A 25,563-nucleotide genomic window follows, 5' to 3' on the forward strand; every position below is an offset into this window, starting at 1 on the left:
AAAGCTGAAATAATTTTTAAAGGGACTACAGTGAAATGGCGATGAATAAAAAAAGGTCTTGGGAAAATATATTTCATTTTGTAATGTAAAGAGCACTCTGACAGAGGGGTTGCGGATCCAAATGCAGGTTTATTGACAATGGCAAGACAAGGCAAGACAAGGAAAACAATCACAATTGGTATAACAAGACTTAGCACTATGTGCATGCGTGTGTGTGTGTGTGTGTGTGTGTGTGTGTGCGCACTGTTTAAATAGTCCTGTAATTAGTCCATGACCAGCTTCAGTTGTGAGTGTTTGCAGGAACCGTTGTGAGGATTAGGAACCGGTGTGTGTGCAGTGCATGACTACACCTTGTAGTCCATAAATGGCGGATATGTAGTTCTTTGTGATTTGTACGTTTACCAGCTATTTGTATGAATTAGATTGCTGGTGATTTTGACACAGTTTTAAGTTTTCTTTAAAAACAGTTGCATTGTCTCAGGAAAAGTCTTTTGCAAAATGTTTGTGATGGAAAAATGAGTTGGCAGAAAAAAAAATCACTATTTATTTCACAATTCTGAGTGGATGTTTTACAATTACAACTTGTTTTCTCACAATTTTTTTTGCTGCTGTATTATATCTCACAATTGTGAATTCCAAACTAAGATAAAGAATAGAAATGTAATAAAAACATATGAACTTATATATTAAAAATAAATTATTGCTAGAAGGAACTGACATAATAAATGAACACAATTGGGAAGAGTGGGGATGAAAGTAACATAAGACGAAAGTAACAAAGCAATTTTCTTGAAGTTCTCACAACATTTGATTTCCAGGCTATGACAGCACATTCAGCACGCAACCCCTGATGGAGCTGCCAAGTATCATCTGATTTCGGGACAGTTTCCCGCAGTCAGCTCAAAAATTCTGTTTTCAAGTGCAAAAAGTAAATTATTGTAGTGGTACTTTTTTTCCTTATAACAAATTATGTTTCTCTTTTCATGTGTCACACTAATGATCAATCTACAGGTTATATAGTGCTATATCACATCCTTGAGTTTGAAATGTCTGAGTTTTTCAGTTTAAAAGTAAATCAAGTTTAAATGGTAAAAGTTCCTTTGGGTACCAGAGTAACACTGTTATTTAAGTCCCATAGCTAATTTCATCTTCTGGGTTTAAAATAATTTTTAGGGCGGGATCAAAACCAGTGACATAGCGCGAATCTGCTAGCAAAGTGATGACACATTGGTTTCTCATTATTATTCATAGCGAAGCTTTCTTATCCTATGAGAAGATGCTCCTTCTTAATTATTCATGAGAGCACATACTTTTTAAAGTCAAGGCAGACCTGCCAAGCTGTGAGACTCAATGACTGGCTGAGACCATGTCTGTGGACGGCACGAGTCATATATGTTTGTTTCCATGATCCACAGGGTTTGTTGCATGTTTTACCCAGTGATTCTGTGAGGGCTGATACAGCCAAGCTGTTGGTTTGCAGCAAGCATTTTTGTCGGGAGAGCTGTATGAGAATTAGAGAATGGCCGATTTTGTCTTTTATCAGTTGAGTTCATCACTATTCAGACACATCGCCTATATCCATGCTGCTGTTTTCGCCTATGTTTAAATTCTTCCAGATTACCGGCAGGGCTAATGGTTGGAATAGATAAGGCAAGAGACCTGCTGCACTGCTATCCATTGTGTCTGCATTCAGACTCTGGGATTGAGGAGTAGGGAAATCCTCCTCATTCATAGTGTTTATATAAACACAATTATCTTTATAATGATATAACAAATTGTGGTTATGCGTATGTGAAATTACGAATAATATATGTAGCAGGGCATTGAATTACTGTTTATTTCTTTGTAAACTATAAAAATTGGTCTTCTCATGGTTTGTGTCTTATTTTGTGAGCCAACTGACAACAGTTGTTCGCTCCCCTCTTTTTCCCCTGCTCTGCTGGCCACGCCCACTTTTCCCTCTGCTCTCAGCCAATGACTGTAAAAAATATGGACGACGCGACAGCCCTTTTTCCCATTGAACGCCTTGAGGGCAAAACGCTTGCTTGACGGGCACAAACTGTCGCAAAAGACTGCTGAAATTGGAGCCAGACATGCGCAGAAGGATTGTCTGATGGAGCCAGAGGAGGAGCCGCGAAAATGAGCAGAGTCGAGCTTCCAATCAAACGCTTTACGTAAAATCAACTACGCCCCCGAACTTCTCAGCATGCGTTTGCTGTCATATCAACACAAATGGATGTAATAACGTTAACAAATATGAGGGTTTTATATATTCAATCGCGCCAGCTCCAGGCCGCAGCGCATAACTTACTCGCGGCGTCGCGGGCTGATTCCGGCTCGCATGCGGCAGCGCCTGCTCGCTCGGCCGCCGCATCTGGCTCGAATGACTCGGGCTGGAATTGGGTAGTGAGTCCAGGCATCCGGAGTAGGTCCAGCAGAGGTAACATTAGTCAGTCTGAGCTCTAAGAGATAAGTCTCCGGCAGGCGAAAATCTAGCGGGAACTGTGTTTTGCTATCTGGGTGGCTAGGCGTGTATCAGCAAACTAATAAAGCCCGAAAAAAGCCCTGAACTTAGCGAATAAACAGTGTTCCACCAGGATCATGTATGTCAGAAACTATAGTTTACTGCTGAACTCATTTTGTCATGGTAAAATAACACAGAAATCGAATAATAACATTTCAGTCTACTTCAGTCTCCTGCCGAAGCTCAGACGCCGCGCTTTCAATCACAGCTGTCAATCACGATGACACGCCCAGCATTAAATTACTGCTAAAAACAAACTGTTTACAAAAATGAAGATCTGCACCTATTTCAGCACAATAACCAGTGCCTTAATCGACCAGAACTATCTTTCGGGACATTTTATTGCAAGTGTAATATTTTTTTTTATTTGGGCTCAAGTCTCCTTCATTAACACGGAGGAGGCGGGCTTTATGACTTGTACTGCAGCCAGCCCCCAGGGGGCGATCTAACGGCCGAAACCTTCACTCAAACGTAGGCTTGCGGCACACTTGCTCTCAGCACTCCACATCCATCTCTGAGCATTTTTTGAAAAATTTCTGGGGTGGACTATAACCGAAAGAGGGGGAATTGATGGCCCTTTCACAAGGTCACAGTCAGATATATTTAAAATAAACAAGATTAAGCCAGTAAATCTAGCAAATATTTTTGTTTTACGTTTGACCACTGAACAATGTGCATTGATACAAATAGTTAGATACCATAGCATATATATATATATATATATATATATATATATATATATATATATATATATATATATATATATATAAAAAAAAAAAATATATATATATATATATATATATATATATATATATATATATATATATATATATATATATATATATATATATATATATCTGCCAAAATTCAGTGACAAAAATGCCCAGAAAACAATAAATATTCAGAATAAGTTCCCTAAAACTGCTATAAAGTAACACCAATTAGCTAAAATGTACAAATCAACAAAAGGATTTTCTGTGATAACGAACCATATAAAATCAGCTACCTCCAGTTGCATCCCCCTCTCTCTCTCTCTCTCTCTCTCTCTCTCTCTCTCTCTCCAAACAGAACACTTTAGTTGTCCTGTTCAGATGGAACAACAACAAAGCTCTGTAATTGAAAAGCATATACAAGGATCCCTTGGAAAATCTGCCCAGAAATAGCATAGATCTTATAGAGCAAACATGCTGTTATTGCCTCTAACACAGCACACTTTAACCACCTAAATAATACATGCGTTTACACTCCTGCGCTGTAGTGATTCTGCACAGATATGCAAAAGCAGCTCTCTCAACATATGTGACTTATTCTCACAAGGGTTTTCTAAGAACCAAAGCCTTTATTTATACCTCACTGTACAGATTTAGCCAAGAAAGTCATCGTATATTATTAAACATTGAATTATTTTACAGTAGGTGTGAGACAAGTTGCTAGTTCCTGCAAATGAGGCCAAAAGATCAGAACAGACGTGTTAATGCACGGGGCGAACAGAAGCATATGCCTAGTGGGACGTGGTTGCATCTTCTACCAGCCGGGTCTAACTGGGTCTGACAGTTTTCTTTTTCTAAACATTCACAAGGAGATGCATTATGCATGAGGGGTCTGTGTACTGCCTGGCCTCCTCTTTACTGGCTGGCCTCTTTAAAAGTGCTGTCTGGAAAAGCCTCACCTGAACACAAACCCTGCTAAACAAGTATTTCTTTGACTTTTTTCTGTGTTTGTGGTCATGTAAAGTTTGATTCAACTTCTTCATAATGCTATGGAGCATTGAGGAGATTGTGTAAAGGTAATGTACCATGATTGATTTGGTCTGTTGTAAGATACAGCTTAACTCACCCTTGATGACCCTGTTCCAGCTGTAATCCATGGCAGATTTCATCTCCAGTAGCACCTGGCATACCATTAACTATGTGACTAGAACATGCGAGACAGTTATTTAACTTTTTATTTTTGAGAAGTGTTCTGTGTCTCTCTGCAGATGCAACTGCTTGCTCCTTTGTTTGGTCCTGCCCCTGCTCCAATTGATGCCACACCCTGCCTAGTCAGCTGACTCCTGGCTGCCTATAAATTCTTCCTTTGTCACTTCCTGTTTAGCTGCTTGAGCTCACTTGTAGTAATAGTTTGTTTACGATTATAGAAAGAAACTGTGTTAGTTAGTTAGTTAGATTTGTTGAATTGGAGTTTGTCTATATATCTGAGGAACATCTGTGAAAGTATTTTGTAGTGATGGTGAAATGAAGCTTTCTGAACCAGTGAAGCGCTCGACTCAATTGTATCGAAAAAAGGTTCGTTACTCGAAGCTTTTTAAATCAGAGCTCGATGAGGACCTCTTCTGGTTAAAGTGTGGGAAAGCACTGTGTTGCAATAATGTCAAATGTTCACAACTGACCAACTCATTCATGTAGTAATACAACAACAGTAATATAAACAAATTACTAAATTACTGTAGATTTTACACATAAGGTATGTTACATCACACAACCGATGACTGTAGTAAAATCCAAGGAATTCAAAAGTAATTGCATATCATATTCCAACTAATTCTTCATTCAGTCACTCACTCCAAGTGGGAATTGAACCAGCGATTCTTGCATGGGAGGCGAAAGCTCTATAGGAAAAAGCTATGTGAGAGTGATGCTTCAGGCTTTACTTGCCAGCTAGCCTTCGTTAAACACTATACTACAATATGCAGTGGTTTTCTTTAAATGTAGTTGTAAAAAATATGCTAATACAGTTTAGTATGTTCAAAACCTTTTTACTTAAAATTACTATTATATTTTAGTTTAATTACTGGTGTGTGTGACCGGTGCAGTGCTTTGAAACCGTAGAAATGTGTGTTACCGATGCCTAATCTCTGGCTATATACTTTACTAACCTATGAGGGTGTTTAAACCTTTGAATCAAAATTTGAAGTTGTCACGTGGGCATAGGCGAAAATAAAGCTTCGAACGTCACTGATAACGTGATGATGGCGAAACGCATCAAGCTCCAGTACTCTGCTTCACTGCAACATGTATCTTTTTTTGATTCAAGTTTCGAAGCCTCGGCGCACAATGTCATATCACTAGTATTTTGTGCTTTAGTTTTTGCTTTGTTAACATTGAAAATCTGACCCTCTGCATGTTAAGTGACTACTCTGCTGTTTTGCCCTTTTTGGATTTGTTTGCCGATTGTAAAAATTTGTACATAGTAAGTAGGGAGCTTGACGCCCTTTTCTTTTGTACCTTCTTTTATTGATCGTTTTGTGGACAAGGGAGTTAGGTAAGAATGTTTATTTTGAATTATTTTGCTAAAAATAAGGAATTTAGAGGGGACTTGAATTTGAATCGTTTTGTTTATTGTTTTGGCCTGTTTAGCCTCTGAATTTAAAAAAAGAGAAAATTTTTGTTTAACAAAATTATTGTAAAAATTGTATATTGTCTTAAGCAGCATTGTTTGTATAGTCTTACCTTTCATGCTGTGTTCTTACTCCTAGACGGGGCAAAACAATACAAACAACTTAAATTAGTTGGATTTTGCAATTATTGTGGTTTAAAGCAAATTTATTAAATAATACACATCATGAAAATAAACCATAAAAATATTATTTTCTGGATATTTTAACCTACTTAAAATCTCTGGGGTCTGGGGGTGGTTTGAGGGCCTGGAAGTTCTGATTTGCTCTGATATATATATATATATATATATATATATATATATATATATATATATATATATATATATATATATATATATATATATATATATATATTTTTTTTTTTTAGAAGCTTGTAAATGTACAGTAAGTGGCTAAGTCTAATACCACTGTAAACAGCAGAAACCGAGCTACAATAATTCGTTAGCAACATTTTTGTACAAGATTGTGTTTTTGAAATAGAAGAATAAGCCAAAAAAAGTAAACAAGTGATCTCACTCAGTCAGTGTTTATTCATTCATCAGTTTATTTCAATCCTTTGCCTCCGGTAGGTTCTTTTTTATCCAGAAAAATCTGTCACTTTAGACTGATTTAAATCACAATATAATCAGATTCTATTCACAATTTAAGGAGTACACAGACAATAAAAGGTAGGTTACTCTATTTCAGAAAAATAAATAAATTAAAAAGACTGAAATGACAGATCGCACTTATTTTTGACAGATATTTCAGTATGATGCCAGAGATGCCATCCCATGTTAACATAATGATACACAATGAACTCCTGATTGCTAGTTGTCCAACTGCGTAATGCTTGGTTTTCTGCTGACATGCTCAAGATGTGATTATGAAAACACCTATTTCCTGAGAGAACTATTTTCAGAGTTATCTTGCCGTAATATGCTTGCCGTTTCTTCAGCTGCCTATGAAAAGCTGTATATGTGCTAAGTTCTCAGGTGTTTCTTTGAGTTAGCCATGTACCAGTGCTAAAAAATGGAAGTCTGCATTTGTCCTCAACATCTACATATCAATAGTGCCCAAACTACAGTACATTTGATGTGATGCTGCACTCCCAAAGCATTTCAATATTGACTCAGTGAAAGCAGACATCTTTTTTATGAGCAAGAACATCAAGTCTACATCGTGAAGCAAGTATGACTTCCCCAAACTTCAGAACACATGCAACTTTTTACACTTTAAAGGCCCCATGAAATGAAAATAAACATTTTTAGATGTTCGATTGTTAGTTTTAAGTATATCAATTAGCTTATATGCTCCAAAGCAGTGACAAAATTTGCATTAAGAAGATATAAAACTGATATAAACATCCAAAGCTTGCAGTTTGTCACTTCCGCTTAAATGGATCAACATTTTTTTCAAGTCAGCCCATACTGCAGTTCCCCTTCGGTTGGGGAACTTCAGTGCCATGAATGGGAGGATTCGGATCAGAAGCCGCTTATCTGGAGAGTATTGAACGGGCCAATGAATGAAATTAATTGGCAGCGTAAGCTTGCGCAGGTGCACATCTGCAATTATCTCAGCATATAAGCACACCTGAAGCCAGCAGAAGCCATCCTTTTCGCTTCAGATCCTATCTGAGTGAGTCGATGAGGGTTCCTCTTGCTGATCAGCACTTCAGAGCGAATGAGTGTGTCTCCCGGTCCAGAGTGGGTCTTCGCGGTGGCAGACGGTCGAGCTGGGTTACTCCCTTGCCTGCGGTTCTTTGGGTCCGGTCCTCCAGAGCGGTGCGTATAGTTGCAACTTTCCTAAAAGAGCAACACAGTCGTGCAGCACGTCCTTTTCAGGATGGCGCTCCGACTGTGCGTTTCTGGATGCGGGGGTTTCCTGTCTCCGGATGATGGACACGATCACTGCATTGCATGTTTGGGGGTCCAGCATGTTAATGCGGTGCTCGCGGGCGGTTCATGTCGTCATTGCGATGCCATGACCGTTGCACAGCTAAGATCGCGGCTAACTTTCGCAAGAGAGCGAGCCACCCCAGTTGCCTCCTGTTCTAAAAAAGCAGCGGGCGCTCGGGCAGATCTGAGGGTTTCAGCGGGAGCTAATCTGCCGCCCACGGGCTCGCGGACCTCTCGCTCCTCACGGCGCTCCATCCAAGCTTCGGGTGGTGAGAGTGATCCGTCTAACCAGATGGTAGCTCTCACACTCGCTGACACCGGAGATCAGATGTCCTCCGCGGCATCGGAGGGTGGGCTTTCACTGTCCGATGAAGATCCGGACCCGCTCGCCCCCTCCGGGCAGGTGAGCGCTGTCAAATCGGATCCTGAAGCGGACATGTTAGCCGTGCTTTCCCGGGCTGCTTCGGCCGTGGGGTTGGAGATGGTTTATCCCCCAGCTCCGCGGCCGGACCAACTAGATGGGTGCTACGTAGAGGACCAGAAGGCGAAGCCTTCGAAGCCTCTCGTCCCCTTCTTCCCGGAAGTGCACAGTAGGCTCACGCAGTCCTGGAGGGCACCTTTCTCTGCCCGTGCTGCGAGTGCCTCCGCCCTCACCGCCCTTGACGGCGGAGCTGCCAGGGGGTATGAGGCGATCCCGTCAGTGGAGCGCGCTATCGCGGTCAATCTTTGTCCGCGCGGCGCCTCTACGTGGCGGGGTTTGCCCCGCCTCCCGTCCAAAGCCTGTAGGTTGTCTGCCTCCCTCGGAGCCAGAGCTTATAAGGCTGCGGGCCAGGCTGCTTCTGCTTTGCACGCGATGGCCACCTACCAGCGCTACCAAGCGCAGGCGCTGGCCGAGCTGCACGAGGGCGGGTCCAACCCAAGCTTATTACATGAGCTGCGCACCGCGACCGACTATGCTCTTCGGACTACTAAGTCCGCCGCGTGTGCGCTGGGGAGGACGATGTCCACACTTGTGGTTCAGGAACGCCACCTCTGGCTAAACCTGGCCGATATGCGCGACGTTGACAAAGTTCGCTTTCTTGACTCGCCCATATCCCAGGCTGGCCTGTTCGGCGACACCGTCGGTGAATTCACCCAGGAATTCAAGGCGGTGAAAGAGCAGTCGGATGCGATGGGCAATGTCATCTATCGGCGTGGTCGTAAGCCCGCTCCGCCCGCCGAGCCATCCACCTCCGCTGTTCCTCGCCGAGGGCGCCCGCCAACGAGTGCTGCCCCGCCCCCGCCTGCGCCTCCAGCCAAGCGGGCGCGGCGTTCACCTCGAAAGCAGGCAGCCCCTCCTGCCCAGGGCGCCGTTAAGTCCGGTAAACGGACCGCGAAGCGTCCCTGAGACAGGCCATCCGGAGAAGAGGAAACTTGCTCTTTCCCCGCTGGAGGGCGGGGCCCCGATAACAACGGTACTTTTCAGTGCCAGCAAAACATCAGTAAAAGAGCACTTTTTCCCTTCCCTGGATGTGACTGCACGAGTTCTGCCAGTCCGGGACGCGCTGCCTTCCGGCTCGCAGACTCTACGTGCTTCGCCAGTGGCTCACGAGCGCTGGGGGGACGGTCTCCCTTCCCTCAGCCCTCCAGCCCCCTCTCCGGAGTCAGGGTGCGGAGCCAGAGCGAATCGCTCTCCTCCAGCTCTTCCGCGGGACCCTCGTGCTTCCCGGATCAGCACACCCACTCCGCGCTGCCCCACCGCTGGTACGTCAGCGATTGTAGCGATGACTCCATTAGCGAGGGCTCTGCCTGCCTGGTTAGCGCGGGCCAGCCCCTCGCGGTGGCTCATATGCACAATCAGACTCGGTTACGCGATTCAGTTCGCGAAACGGCCCCCCAAGTTTACGGGCGTGTATTTCTCCAGGGTCAACCCCCTGTCCGCCCCTGTCTTGCGAGAGGAGATTGCTGCCCTCCTGGCGAAGGGTGCAATCGAGCCGGTTCCTCCAGCCGAGATGGAGAGTGGGTTTTACAGCCCATACTTCATCGTACCCAAAAAGAGCGGTGGGTCACGGCCAATCCTAGATCTGCGCGTTTTGAACCGCTGTCTGCACAAGATGCCGTTCAGAATGCTCACGCAGAGGCGCATTCTCCAATGCGTTCGTCCTCGGGATTGGTTTGCAGCCATAGACCTGAAGGACGCGTATTTCCATGTCTCCATTCTTCCACGCCACCGCCAATTTCTGCGGTTTGCGTTCGAGGATCGAGCGTGGCAGTACAAGGTCCTCCCCTTCGGGCTCTCTCTGTCTCCGCGGGTCTTCACCAAACTCGCGGAGGGTGCCCTAGCGCCCCTTCGGCTCGCGGGCATTCGCATACTCAGTTATCTCGACGACTGGCTGATTTTAGCCCACTCGCGGGAGCAATTGATTATGCACAGGGACGAGGTGCTTCGGCATCTCCGCCCACTGGGGCTTCAGGTCAACCGAGAAAAGAGCAAACTCGCCCCCGTGCAGAGGATTTCTTTTCTCGGGATGGAGCTGGACTCGATCACCATGGTAGCGCACCTCTCCGAGGAACGCGCTCGCCTGTTGCTAAACTGTCTGAGGGACCTCGACAGCAAACTAGTGGTCACACTGAAGTTCTTTCAGAGGCTCCTGGGGCATATGGCATCCGCAGCCGCCGTCACGCCGCTCGGGTTGCTCCATATGAGACCACTTCAGCACTGGCTTCACGATCGGGTCCCCAGACGCGCATGGCACGCGGGCACACACCGGGTCTTGGTTACTGCGCTGTGTCGCCACGCCCTCAGCCCTTGGAACGACCCCTCGTTCCTACAGGCCGGTGTGCCTCTAGGACAGGCGTCCAGCCATGTTGTTGTTTCAATAGACGCTTCCAACACGGGTTGGGGGGCCGTGTGTCGCGGGCATGCGGCTGCGGGCCTCTGGAAGGGTGCCCAGCTGCATTGGCATATCAATCGCCTAGAGCTGTTGGCAGTGTTCCTCGCTCTCCACCGCTTTTTACCGGTGCTGGAGCGGCAACACGTGCTGGTCAGGACGGACAGTACGGCGGCGGCGGCGTATATCAACCGCATGGGGGGTATGCGCTCTCGCCGCATGTCTCAGCTCGCCCGCCGTCTGCTCCTCTGGAGTCACCCGCGGCTGAAATCGCTGCGCGCCATTCACGTCCCAGGCACGCTCAATCGTGCAGCCGATGCGCTCTCACGACAGCTGTTACGCCCTGGAGAATGGAGACTCCACCCCGAGTCTGTTCAGCTGATATGGGCGCGATTCGGGGAGGCCCAGATCGATCTGTTTGCTTCCCCCGAGAACGCTCACTGCCAGTTGCTTTTTCCCTGACCGAGGGCTCTCTCGGCACGGATGCACTGGCCCACAGCTGGCCTCGGGGCATGCGCAAGTATGCGTTTCCCCCAGTGAGCCTGCTCGCGCAGTTTCTGTGCAAGGTCAGGGAGGACGAGGAACAGGTTCTGCTAGTTGCGCCCCTTTGGCCCAACCGGACCTGGATATCAGAGCTCTCACTCCTCGCGACGGCCCTCCCCTGGCGGATCCCTTTGAGAGAGGACCTACTCTCTCAGGGACAGGGCACCATCTGGCACCCTCGCCCCGATCTTTGGAACCTCCACGTGTGGTCCCTAGACGCGAGGAAGACTTAGGTAACCTACCGACTGCGGTGGTTAATACCATCACTCAGGCTAGAGCCCCCTCCACGAGGCGCGCCTACGCCCTGAAGTGGAGTCTATTCACTGAATGGTGCGTCTCTCGCAGAGAAGACCCCCGAAATTGCCAGATTAGTGTTGTGCTCTCTTTCCTTCAAGAGAAGTTGGACAGCAGGCTGTCGCCCTCCACTCTCAAGGTTTACGTGGCCGCCATCTCCGCTTATCATAGCGCGGTAGCTGGCGGCACCGTGGGAAAGCATAACCTGGTCATCCAGTTCCTTAGGGGTGCTAGGCGAATTAATCCATCTCGCCCCCCTCTCATGCCCTCTTGGGATCTTGCCCTCGTTCTCACGAGTCTGCGATCCGATCCCTTTGAGCCACTCGAATCAGTATCTCTAAGATTTCTGTCCCTGAAGACAGCTCTGCTGGTTGCGTTGGCCTCCATCAAGAGGGTCGGGGACCTGGAGGCATTTTCGGTCAGTGACTCGTGCCTGGAATTCGGGCCGGATTACTCTCACGTTATCCTGAGACCCCGCCCCGGTTATGTGCCCAAGGTTCCTACCACCCCCTTTAGAGATCAGGTAGTGAACCTGCAAGCGCTGCCCCCGGAGGAGGCAGACCCAGCCCTGTCTTTACTTTGTCCAGTACGCGCTCTGCGCATTTATGTGGACCGTACTCAGAATTTTAGATCATCTGAGCAGCTCTTTGTCTGTTATGGCGGTCGGCAGCAGGGAAGTGCCGTATCGAAACAAAGATTATCCCACTGGATTGTGGATGCCATTTCACTCGCTTATTCGAGTCGAGGTCAGCCGTGTCCCCCGGGAGTACGTGCACACTCCACTCGGAGCGTTGCATCCTCTTGGGCGCGTGCACGCGGCGCCTCTCTAACAGACATCTGTAGAGCTGCGGGCTGGGCGACACCCAACACATTTGCAAGGTTTTACAATCTGCGAGTGGAGCCGGTTTCCTCAAGGGTATTAGGTAACCCTTTGGTGATTGAGGAGACAACTCGGTAGGGTGTTGAAACACGCTTGCGGCGCCATTCTCCCTAAACACGGAGGTACGTGCGCCTTTTTTATCTGTCAGTAAAGTTCCCCGTCAGGTGAGCCCTGCAGATTCCTCCGTGGCCCCCAGCACTGACTCAGCGGAGGAGTCACTTGCTGGCCCACTACGTTGTAGGTCTGCCCGCTGGTCAGCCCGCGTTTTGGGTATAGGTGCCTGCTATGCGTGATCCCCACTAGGCGATCCCATATGCTTATTCCGCCACGGTTAAGTCCCCCCCCTGGGCGGACCCGTGTCTTCCCTCTCCGCTAACCACTCTTTTGCTATGCGTACTCCCCCTTTTTAGGGCTAGTCCATAGGTAAATTCTGCCATCTATCCCCCCCTTGGGTAACGGATGGCCTCCGCAGCGTCCTCCCTATCGGGATTGCACGCTTCCCAACGTACTGTCGTATTTCCTAGAATTATCTAGATGCTCACGACTTCCCAAAAAATATATCTAAATCCGTAAAACTTCTGTTGAAGTAGGATAAATTAGGGCCAGGGACACGTTGGAGGACCGCGCCCCCCATGATGTGGGTGCGTCACACTTGCTTGACTATCTCCTCATCGGGGGTGTTGGTAAGGTGCAGTCATTATGGCGCCTTCCATATTCTCCCATTCATGGCACTGAAGTTCCCCAACCGAAGGGGAACGTTCGAGGTTACAGAAGTAACCCTTCGTTCCCCGAGGAGGGGAACGGAAGTGCCATATTCCGTCGCCATAATGACTGTCCCTTAGCTGTTTGAAAGTCTCTTCAGCTTAAAAGGATGGCGTCTGCTGGCTTCAGGTGTGCTTATATGCTGAGATAATTGCAGATGTCGCACACCTGCGCAAGCTTACGCTGCCAATTAATTTCATTCATTGGCCCGTTCAATACTCTCCAGATAAGCGGCTTCTGATCCGAATCCTCCCATTCATGGCACTTCCGTTCCCCTCCTCGGGGAACGAAGGGTTACTTCTGTAACCTCGAACGTTTTTCTTGACCAATCAAATGCTTTCTAGTATCTGCCATGTCCCGCCCCCTTCTTATTAGCTTTTCTTATGATGTGCTTGAGCTCAGCCACTCACAGCTGTGATTAAAACAAAACACCATTGGCTTTTTTTTTTTTTTAAAGGGAGGAGCTAATTTATGTCCTACCTATCCTATCCTTATTTTTTAATTAAAATTATGTCAAACAGTGAATGGAAAAAGTACATTTCAAAGCACTACACTTTTAAAGTTGATAACGCAGAAACTGCAATAGACTGATTTCACCCGGCCACCATTTTAAAAGCAAAAACTAGGCTGTGGTGGGAAGAAACCCGGAAGTATTGCCTAAAGTCACACAGCAACTGCGTCCGTGATGGCGTATTGTTGTGTACCTGGCTATATATATATATATATATATATATATATATATATATATATATATATATATATATATATATATATATATATATATACATATATATATATATATATATATATATATATATATATATATAAATATATTATCAGTGAAAAGAAAGTTACATAAATTTATCATTTCACCGCGATCCACGTGACACAAATGGTCCGTTCTGAATAAATGGTGAAAATAAAAAGGGATATTGGAGCTCATTTTCAGCTAAGGGAAATAGCACTAGTCAGCTAATGTTTTCTTTCCCAAACACATTTTAGATACCATTTATCAAACTCAAGTTAATGAACTGATTCTTACACTATATTAGACCTGTCACGATACTGAATTTCAGTACTGAAATACTGTTTGAAAAATTATGGTTTGCTATTGGTCAATCTCATGACAGGTTGTTTCACTTTTGCACAAAAAAACACATCATTAGAGATGACAAGAGATTTTGTTGCAAGGAAAAGCTATTTAATTAAAGATCACAATGTATGAGATGAAAATATATAATACACGGTGATATCAAGTCAGTTGTTTGTGTCATCACTGTTTTAACAAATCCACTGTCCTCAAAAATAAGTAGTAACTATAGTAACCCAGTGACAGTTGCAAAATCCACCTGACATAAAGCTGAGAATTTAAAACTCTTTAAAGCATGAAAACTGTTGATTAGCCTTTACATATGAACAGATATATTTTTAGCAATTAATATTCTAAAAAGTTTCACATTTGATTTTATATTCTCTGTTTGCATCTGCCATTACAATATATTTTAACCACTTGCACAGGTACTCACAGAACACAGTGTAAAAGCTTATGTGATGCATGGTAATGGTGTTCAAGAAACTATAAAAGAACAACTTCTCCCCACCTTCTGATCTAACGTGGTCATTAATGGACAAAAATAAACCATGCTTCATTACTGTGCAAATACAGATTCAAACAAAAATGAAATTCAATCCACTTGTTAAATGACGTGCAGTATGGAAAACTGTTTCTGGGTCCAAACTGCTACTCATTTACATAAAAAAATGTTGTTTATTACCACATTTAAGCCATGTAATACATTAAAGGGAATCTCTGACAAGTGCATCGCATATACCGCAGTCTTTAGAATTCTATATGTACATTTTATAAAAACTTAATCACTTCCTGCCTATTTGATTCTTGGCAAGGATATAGATAAGATTCACAAGTTGATAATATAATTCAATAGAGCTTCAATAGAGCTATGAAATAGGAGGCAGTTGGTAGTTAATAATATACAAACAACTAAAAGAAATGTGGTTAAACACAACAAGAAACATTCATTCATATTTGATGACTACTTTGATGAAAACCAATGTAAGGACCAGCTTAATACAATTTAATATTAATGAACAACAACACACTGTACAAAATGCTTGAATGTGGAGATCTGAATTGCCAAATATAATGTTAAAATAACACTAATTAATGTCCATGCATTTTCCTTGCTGCTGTACTATATAATAATAAAAAACAGTTACAGTACACAGTCCGATGTTACATCTTATAATTTTGTATACTTATTCATTTATTTATTTTCTTTTTAGTTTGGTCCCTTTATTAATCAGGGGTTGCCACAGCAGAATGAACCACCAACTTATCCAGCATATGTTTTACGCAGCGGATGCCCTTCCAGCTGCAACCCATCACTGGGAAACACCCATACACACTTAGTCACACACATACACTAAAGACTATTTAGCTTACCCAATTCACATACTGCATGTCTTTGGGGGAAACTGGAGCACCTGGAGAAAACCCACGCAAACACAGGGAGAACATGCAAACTCCACACAGAAATGAGCTGAGGCTCGAACCAGCAACCTTCTTGCTGTGAGCCGACAGCGCTACCCACTGCGACACCGCTCTTTGCGGTTCTTATATTCGTATTTATTAGACACATTTTGTTTGTTAATTTTTCTTATATACTAAGCACACTCACTCACTCACTCACTCACTCACTCACTCACTCACTCACTCACTCACTCACTCACTCACTCACTCACGCACTATCCTTCAGCTTAGTCGCAGATTTATCAGGTTTCATAACACCGGAATGAACTGCCAATTATTCTGGCAAATGTTTTATATGGCAGATGCCCTTCCAGCCACAACCCAAAACTGGAAAACACCACCGATAAACTCTCTCATTCACACAAACACACACACACACACACACACACACACACACACACACACACACACACACACACACACACACACACACACACACACACACACACACACACACACATTTATTCATTACAATCAATTATGTTTACCTAACTGACCTATACCACGTTGTTGACTGTGGGGCAAACCGGAGCACCTGGAGGAAAAAAAAAAAGACTGCTAACCACTGAGACCCTTGCCGCTCTATATACTAAGCTATATGGTATATTTTATTATACTAATTTGTTTGCTCAACTTAATTATCATGATGAATTATCAAGTATAATTATGCTTATCAGTAAATGACAAGCTTTAGTAGTAAAATGAAACATTTTCTCCTTTCATCATTGGATCAGTGACAACCCATTTTAATACCAGGCAATAACACCATTCAACATGCAAATCAGTCAGTGTCAAACTTACAATGGAAATCATGTACATACTGTACACCCTAAAAAAATCTGCACACAATCGTTCATATATCTGCGCTTATGGATTTAGATTCCTGACATTTTGCTGCTCTTTAAAAGGCAACGGTGAGTGAGCAGAGAGAAGTTATGAAGCGGTGGAAGACATTTATCCATATGTCAGTGATAAGAGGCAACATGTCAAAGCCTTGATGCCAAACTGCACCACCTGACGCGTAAACACTCTCTCCGACTGCACACAGACAGTTCTTTTGTGCGATCAATGCCAGCCAGAGGCATTTTAGAAATCATCGATAACAAACACACCTCCGTTCTCTTTCTTATTCTATCCTGTAACTGTCAAGCACAAATTTGTCCATTGCCTAAGCAGTGGAAACAGTGCTGCGTTATTGACCACGCTGTCTGCATTTATGTGTGTCCTCCATCATGATGGAGGCTTTGATGGAAATGCGGGTCTGTAGCAAATGTTCCCCGTTGACATGTTTACTAAATGTCCTTTTATGCAGCAGTAGCTATTAAATGCACACTTTGGAAAGATAAATGGAACAGTCTGAGATTGTGTAATCATGTTTGTGTAGTCAGTGGGATTCTGCTCTTATATTGCTCTTGAAAAGTGGACAGACCAGTTTGCAGCATCTTAGTCTGCTTCAAGTGCTGATAATACTAAATACAAAGGCAAATAAATGGACTAGTAGAATAATAATATTCAAGTTTTACTATTTAAACATTTAACTGTGATACAGTAATAAAAGCAATAGACAATTTATGTTCATCTTGTGTATTTTCATTTAGCCCCCTGTTTATTTGTTTCCCCAATTTCTGTTTACAGGAGAGAAGATTTTCTCAATACATTTCTAAATATAATAGACTCATTGCTAAGAACTGATTTATTTTGTCTTTGCCATGATGACAGTAAATAATATTTTACTAGATTTTTTTAAGACACTTCTATACAGCTTAAAGGGACATTTAAAGGCTTAACTAGGTTTATTAGGTATACAGGTTATGGTAATTAGACAAGTTATTGTATAACGATGGTTTGTTCTGTAGACTCAAAAAATAGCTTAAAGGGGCTAATAATTTTGACCTTAAAATATTTTTAAAATTATTATTATTTTTTTATTATTCTAGCTGAAATAAAGCAAATAAGACAGACATACTGTGAAAATATCCTTGCTCTCACACCATTTGGGAAATATTTAAAAACGAAAAAAAATTCAAAGGGTGGCTACTAATTATTACTTCACCTGTACTTTCAATTTCATTCTAATAGACAAATGACCATGTTTGTAAACATTCAGGATGTGCGCACAGCGAGGTTGCTGAAAAAAAACAGGATCCTTAGAACTTTTCAGCGCTGCACCCAGCACTGTGAGCTCATCAACTCCTCCAGAAACTATATCTGAATGATGGAGGCTTTCAGCTGTGCTTCTAACTTAGCCAAGCCCAGTTTGATGAACTGTTGTCCAGTGTCAGCAAGAGAATTTCCCCTCGGCAAACCACATCACAATCACTCCCCATCAGAAGCAAGCTCACGATTGGTTAACTCTGCGCATTTTTGCACATTAAGCGTGTCAAATGTGCAAAACACTCAATTCAAACCACTTCATTCGCACGAATCGCACCGCAGAATGTCTACTCATGTTTTTCCATTGACTTAAAATGTAAATCACTCGTGCGTGACACTTCATCCGCATCTGGTGTGAATACAGCATAAGACTTTGCCACAATTTTACAGTTAGCAAAACACCCTGTAAAATACCACATACATTCTTTACAGATTACTACAGTAATGTGCACTGCATTGTGGGTCATGAAACTTTTTGTAACTTTTGTAACTGCATATTATGAATTTGCGGTATTGTACTGTAAACAAATTAATAATGTACTGCTACTGTAGTTGATGACAAAAATGAGACTATTAATTTCAATAGTAAATACTAAAAATTAAGGTTTTGAACTGCTAGGCGATACAGCAAAAAATAAAAATAAAAATCACGATACCATGTTTCATATAAATCAGTATCAATATTTATTGAACTTTTTTTACAATCCATTTAGACTTTTTTTTTATTATTATTTAACCACAATTGTAATAGCACCTTATAACAAAACTTCATACCTTTTTTTTTTTTTTTTTTATCATTGTTGAAAATGGTGTTTGGTAAATAAATACTGTGTATCAGCCCAGCCCTATGCTAGTGTAAATGTAAATAAATGACAGTAAAATTATCATACTGCAAAATTTAAATGCGGTAAAGGATATATTATCATAAAAAAGAAGTTGTGGTAAGGCTATTTTACTGTAAAAAACAAAGAAATTGTGGTAAGGCCTTGCAACTGTAAAACACATTTACAGGTAAGTTACTGTAAATGGGGCAGTTACAGTAACTTCCTAGCAACAGTGCTGCCAGTAAGTTACCACAAAAATTCAATAAAATGTCTAACAGTGTAGTTGCGTTTATTTGTAAGACTGGGCAAGTTTTTAACACTGTTAAGCTAACCTGCTAGCTAGCATGTCCGAATAAGATTGTTTTATAATAAATCCATGCTAGACCACTTATAATAAATGTACAATTTGGAAATATAAATGAAACAGTCTGGGATGTTGTAATGACGTCTAAATAGTCAAAGAAATTCTGCTTTATTATATTGGTCTTGAATACCAGACTGAGCAATTTAAACCCTCTTAGACTGCTTTAAGGTTTTTCTTTTTAAGCAGCAAATTGCCTGTGATGGATTAATTACTAATATCTGAGTTACTTGTTTTGCAAAATTTGATCAAGCTATTGTGATCGCAATCAAGGCAATATGTTGCAGTAGCTCAGCCCATTAGAAAGACTTTAATTCTCAGCACAGAGAGCTCTCTGATTCATGAGGCCTGGAGGAGCAATAACTCAGAGATTTATCCCCAGCTAACAGAGTTGCAAATGGGACAGCAAAGAGAAGCTAATGATGAACTGTTGCTGCCAGTTAGCCAACATTTTAGCACCCGAACAAAGATGGATTTAGGAAGAAGACCAAGCTTGTTAGCATCTAGGTTTTTACTAGCCTGTCCCAGGAGATTTTTGCTTAAGAGGTCTAAAAGAAGACTCCTTTAAAACAAAGCATGTAAAGACACATTTCAATACTAGTTTTATATTTCTGCTAAACTAATAATTTAGTATTACACAATATGGAAAACTATGAAAAGATTGTATAAATGGACATTACCCATCTAAAGTCCAAGACTATAGAGGGTTCAAGATAAAGAGAAGGCATGTAAAAGCAATGTATTATTAGTTTAGTATTTATGTTGGACCAAATGTCCAATCCAATCACAAAATACCCTGAATTCACTATCAATCAAAAGTTCAAGGCTTTTACTTTATTTTTTAGCTTAACAACAACTCAAATCACTCAAAAAATGAAAAAAAAATGAATGTTTCAGTTTTGTTTACTTCATTAGTGACTTTTTTACTTTATTAGAAACTGTTTCTAATAAATGCTGCTATTTTAATCTTTCTACTTATAAAAGCATCATGAAAAAAATGCATTTCGCAAAACTATGAAGCAGCACAACTGCATTTATCATTTAAAATAATCTTTCTTGAGCATCAAATCAGCTTATTAGACTGGTTTTTATTTGATCATGTAATTCTTAATGAAGGCTGATGAAAACAGCTTTTGCCCCAGGTGAATAAATTATATTTTAAAATATATTAAAATAGAAATTAGTTATTTTAACTGTAGGCAACACAGTGGCTCAGTGGTTGGCACTGTCACCTCACAGCAAGAAGGTTGCTCATTCAAGTCCCATAAGTTGGCATTTCTGTGTATTTGCATGTTCTTTGTGTTTGCTCCAGTTTCCCCCACAATCCAAAGACATGCACTATTGGTGAACTGAACAAACTAAATTGGCTGTCGTGTACAGTATGTGTGTGAATGAGTGTGTGTGGCTGTTTCCCAGTACTGGATTGCAACTGGAAGGGCATCCACTGTGTAAAACATATGCTGGCTAAGTTGGCGGTTCATTTCGCTGTGGCAACCCCTGATGAATAAAGGAACTAAGCCAAGGAAAATGAATGAACGAATGTTTAAACTCTAAATTATTATTATTATTATTATTATTTAATTAAACTTTATAAAAGGCACAATAAATGCAATTTTCAACATAATATATACAAAATAAATACAGTGGTTAGAGTAAAAAGCAGTATTTCTTTGCCAACACAATTATTTCACAAATCCTCAAATGTTGAGTACTCATAATCACATCACATTTGTAATCTATTAGAGGTGATTGACATGATGACAGAAAAAAAGACTAAAGAGGATGAAGGTTCATCTAAATAAGGCAAAATAAATAAATAAATAACTTCAAAGAAATTACAGTACATGTTTGAATTCATCAGATTTTTCTTTTGATTATTGTTTTTGGAATTTTTAAGCTTTTCTGGTTACTGCTTTGATGTTCTCTTATATACTGTATTCTGACATGAATCAATATTAGCATAAAAGTAACTTAATAAAAATTTTCAAAGCAAATTGGTGCACATATTTAACAAGCTTTTATTTTTTTTATCATTTTTTGTCATAGTTTATATAAACTATAAAACACAACTTGTAAAAGTGATGATATCATGAGCATGTGTATTACTTGTTACACATACAGGCATGTATGAGAACCACATTTGTGCTAAGGATACTGAAAGATATTGCCAGATACTGTAATGTAATGTGTATATATATACATAGTGCATTTATATTGCCATACACCCAAATTGCTTCACAATCACTGTGGGCTCTGATCACATCACCACCAGTGTGCAGCATCCACTTGGATGATGCTACGGCAGCCACTTGACAATGGCACCAGTGCACCCAGCACACACCAGCTATTAGGGCAATGGAGAGACAGTGATAGAGCCAATTTGGTGGATGGGGATGCTTAGGAGACCATGTGGGGGAAAGTGCCGATGGAAGAAATTTTTGGCCAGAACACCAGGGTTACACCCCTACACTTTACGAGAAGTGCCATGGGATTTTTAATGACCACAGAGAGTCAGGACCTCAGTTTAACGTCTCATCCGAAAGACGGTAGTATAGTGTCCCCTTCACTATACTGGGGCATAAGGACTCACATACAGCATAGGTTAAACACCCCCTGTCGGCTTCACCAACACCACTTCCAATCTCAACCTAGCTTTCCCACGTGATCTCCCATCCAGGTACTAACCAGGCTCAGCCCTGTGTTGCTTCAGTAAATAACTGGTCCTGGGCTGCAGGGTGATATCGCTGTGGCATACTGGCTTGTTATCAGTACACAAAGCCAGTTCCTGACTGGCTACTGCTACAACCACATAAACCATTATTAAACCAATCGATAAAAAACTCAAAACTCCCGAGAGGAATGTGTGTGTGCGTGTGTATGTTAGTATATGTTCAATATACAGATAAAATAGGAGGCAGGAGGCAAAATAGTAGCCCTCCTGTAAAATTTGTATTCTTTTTTTAAATATTTCCCAAGTGATGTTTAACGGAGCATGATCAAGGGCATTTTTTTTTAGAATATTTACTTTTATTTCTGGAGTTCTCAGTTTGGCTATAATAAAAGCAGTTTTTAAACTTTTTAAAACTATTTTTGAGGTCAGTATTATTAGTCCTTTTAGGCTTTTTATTATTTTTTTTTTATTGGTAACAGAACATGTCACTGTTCTCCAATGACTTAACTATGCTAGTCAAGCCTTTAAACTGCACTTTAAGCAATATATATCCAGCTGCAGACCCGCAGACCCCCACACGTTTCAGGCACACAATCTAGCACACAAGATTTAGGCAAACCATATATGGTTAATGACAGATCAGTCTTCTATTTTTTTTTTTTTCTTGTTTAACTCGCCATTGTCGCCAACTACTGAATTTCACAAATATGGCGATCGAGACCGTCCATGCTAAAGTTGACATTCATTAGACTGTGAACAGGGTTTCCCATTTCAGGCATTACTTCATTATTATATCATAACATTCATTTTAACATCTGTGCAGTTTTCAAACTCAAATTATGTAAAAAAAAATAATAATTAGTTGAACACTTATGACTTGAAATATGCTATCCATCTCTGATGCAGAAAAGCTAGTCCATGCTTTTATGACTTCGAGGCTGGATTATTGTAATGCTCTATTTGCTGGCTGCCCAGCATCCTCTATTAACAAACTTCAATTAGTACAAAATGCAGCAGCCAGAGTTCTGACCAGGTCTAGAAAATATGATCATGTCACCCCAATTTTATCCTCCTTACACTGTCTGCCTGTTAAGTTTGGTATTGAATTTAAAATATTTGTTCTCACCTATAAAGCTCTAAATAATCTAGCTCCTGTTTATCTAACCAACCTTCTGTCTCGCTACAATCCAACTCACTCTTTAAGATCTCAAAATTCAGGGCTTCTGGTAGTACCTAGAATAGCAAAATCGAGTAAAGGAGGTCGAGCCTTCTCCTTATGGCTCCTACACGAATAGCCTTCCTGATAACGTCCGAGGCTCAGACACACTCTCCCAGTTCAAAACTAGATTAAAGATCTGTTTAGTAAAGCATACACTCAATGCATCACTTAGCGGGTTCCACACAGGCTTCTGCATCTTGCTTATATAAACTTTGAACAGTACAGCAGCTGCGCTAATTATTCTCTTTATTCTCTATTTTCACCTGGGGATACTCATCTCGAGGTCCTCAGATTATGCAGAGTCACTGATTGGATCCAAAGCGACGAGATGATCCCAAGGTTCCCATATCCGGGACCAGGCCATATCCTGAACTGCTGCGCCGCTGATGGTCATGGGGAGTGGAGAACATGAGTCTGATTCCAGCGACGCTTTAGGGAAAGACGAGTCTTCGCTGAGGCCAGCATCCACCGCGGTGACTGAAGCTCTGCACAAGACTTTTGGCCAGCGGAGAAATTAAAATGGTCGTGCCCAACTTAGTCTGGTTCTCTCAAGGTTTTTTTTTTCACTCCTATCAGGTGAAGTTTTTTTTCCCACTCTGTCGCCACTGGCTTGCATGGTTCAGGATTGGTAGAGCAACGCATCGATGTATTGGCTCTTCAGTGTTTGAACTCTCAGTAATGATTTTAAATCACACTGAACTGAGCTAAACTGAACTGAACTGAACTTAAACACTAAAAACTGAACTACACTGTTCCAGTAACTATGACCATTTATGTGAAGCTGCTTTGACACAATCTACATTTTAAAAGCGCTATACAAATAAAGCTGAATTGAATTGAATTGAATGACTTAATTCACATATCCACATACAACAAGAAAACATAATAGACCATCTGATAGTAGGATTGATTGTAAAACTAATTCAGGATCTTAATGTTATCTTACTTAGTTAAAATGGATTTGTAGTAAAATATAAAAAGCAAACAATAACATTCATTTATTCATTCATTTTCTTATCGGCTTAGTCCCTTTATTAATCCGGGGTCGCCACAGCGAAACGAGCCGCCAACTCATCCAGCAAGTTTTTAAGCAGCGGATGCCCTTCCAGCCGCAACCCATCTCTGGGAAACATCCACAGACACTTTCACACACACACTCATACACTACGGACAATTTAGCCTACCCAATTCACCTGTACCGCATGTCTTTGGACTGTGGGGGAAACCGGAGCACCCAAAGGAAACCCACGCGATGGCAGGCTAGATATTATTGCTTTAAGCTCAATATTAGTATTCTGAAAAATAACAAAAAATGTACCATCATAAAGGATAAGAGAAATAAACTTTTAAGAAATTAACTATTAAAACTATTATGTTTTAAATGCGTTGAAATATAATCTTGTCTCCACTAAACAACACTCTGACACTGCGTGAGGGCTGTGTGTTGTAAATGTTTTCCTTATATTTCATATTTCAACACACAGTCACGTTAACAAATCTTACAATGTGAATGCTCTTCGGTATAAAAACAGCCAAATCCCACACTTACAAAATTGCATGCCAAATCTTGACCACTTCCTATAACTTGCTGCTCCCTCGGTTCGATGAAAGCCAACCTTTCACACGTTCTTCACATTTATCAATGCATACACTTAAACAGCTTCTAAGGCGATCCATAAAGCGAGCAGCTGAGCATTAACATTCTGCAGCAGTCGTCGCTGATGTACCAGTCGAAATTGCTATGACAGAAAAAGCTATAACTATACCCCATTCAAATTCTGCGTTGACTTTCCCTTCACTACAGAGATCATCCGACAGTGAAGATAATCACTCAGAGAGGAAAAGCGTAGTGAGCTTGTTGCTGTCTCTGAATGAATAGTGCGCTATGAAGTTCCTGTCTCATATTGATTAGCAGGTGAATGACTGAGACAGTACAAACCTATTATTTCTATTATTTGTGTGTCAGTTCTCCTTCCATCAGAGCCTGCTGAAGTTTTATGAGCATCATGTGGATGAGAGTGCGTAAAAGATTTAGAGAGACTTTTGTTTTTCCTTCACTGAATCCTTTAATCTAAGCCAGCTAATAATAATAAACAAAATCAACTTAAAATGTGTAATACAAGACGATATTGAAAGCGTTTTTCATAAAAAAAAGATTATTTATGATTTTATTAATATGCAAATGATAACAATAACTTACTCAACAGGTATTCTGTAACAGTAGGCCACCTGCTGCATTCAAATGTCAAGTTTATAATGCATTTTTTTTTTTTTGCTTTTATTTGTTTTTTGGTAAACACAGACAGCAGGTTACAGGGTTAAAAGAGAAATGTACACCAGTGATGTTCCCCTTCGGGGGGAACTTCAGCACTATAAGTGGATTTGATTTGTAAAATCCACGCATTGGGGAGGTTCGGTTCAGAAGCTACTCGTCTGAAAGAGTATTGAACGGGCCAATTAAGAATGAATTGGCAGCGCAAGCCTGCGCAGGTGAGCGGCATAAGCAATCAACTGAGTATATAAGCTCACCTGGCGCCAGCAGACGCTATCCTTTTCGCTTCAGAGACTTTCTGATCGAGTCGATGAGGGTTCCTCCTGCTGTGACCAGCGATTCTGAGCGAACGAGAGCATTCTCC

The 25,563-nt window shown here is 41.8% G+C and overlaps 1 protein-coding gene across 5 annotated transcripts in view; it reads right to left on the reverse strand.

The window, feature by feature from the left end:
- The window catches only part of tsnare1 (T-SNARE Domain Containing 1), a 506,388-nt gene that overhangs the window by 153,248 nt on the left and 327,577 nt on the right, over nt 1–25,563 (reverse strand). For 2 of the 5 annotated variants that reach the window (XM_087284985.1, XM_087284981.1), the window contains one exon: nt 5,974–5,995. The exons of the other annotated variants lie outside the window; for them this stretch is intronic. The gene's annotated coding sequence lies outside the window, so the exon portion shown is untranslated. The remainder of the gene's footprint in view (nt 1–5,973; nt 5,996–25,563) is intronic. 5 annotated transcript variants of the gene reach the window in all.

This window comes from Danio rerio, chromosome 16 (genome assembly GCF_052040795.2).
Source record: "Danio rerio strain M-AB ecotype USA chromosome 16, GRCz13ab, whole genome shotgun sequence".
In the NCBI taxonomy this organism is placed as follows: domain Eukaryota; kingdom Metazoa; phylum Chordata; class Actinopteri; order Cypriniformes; family Danionidae; genus Danio; species Danio rerio.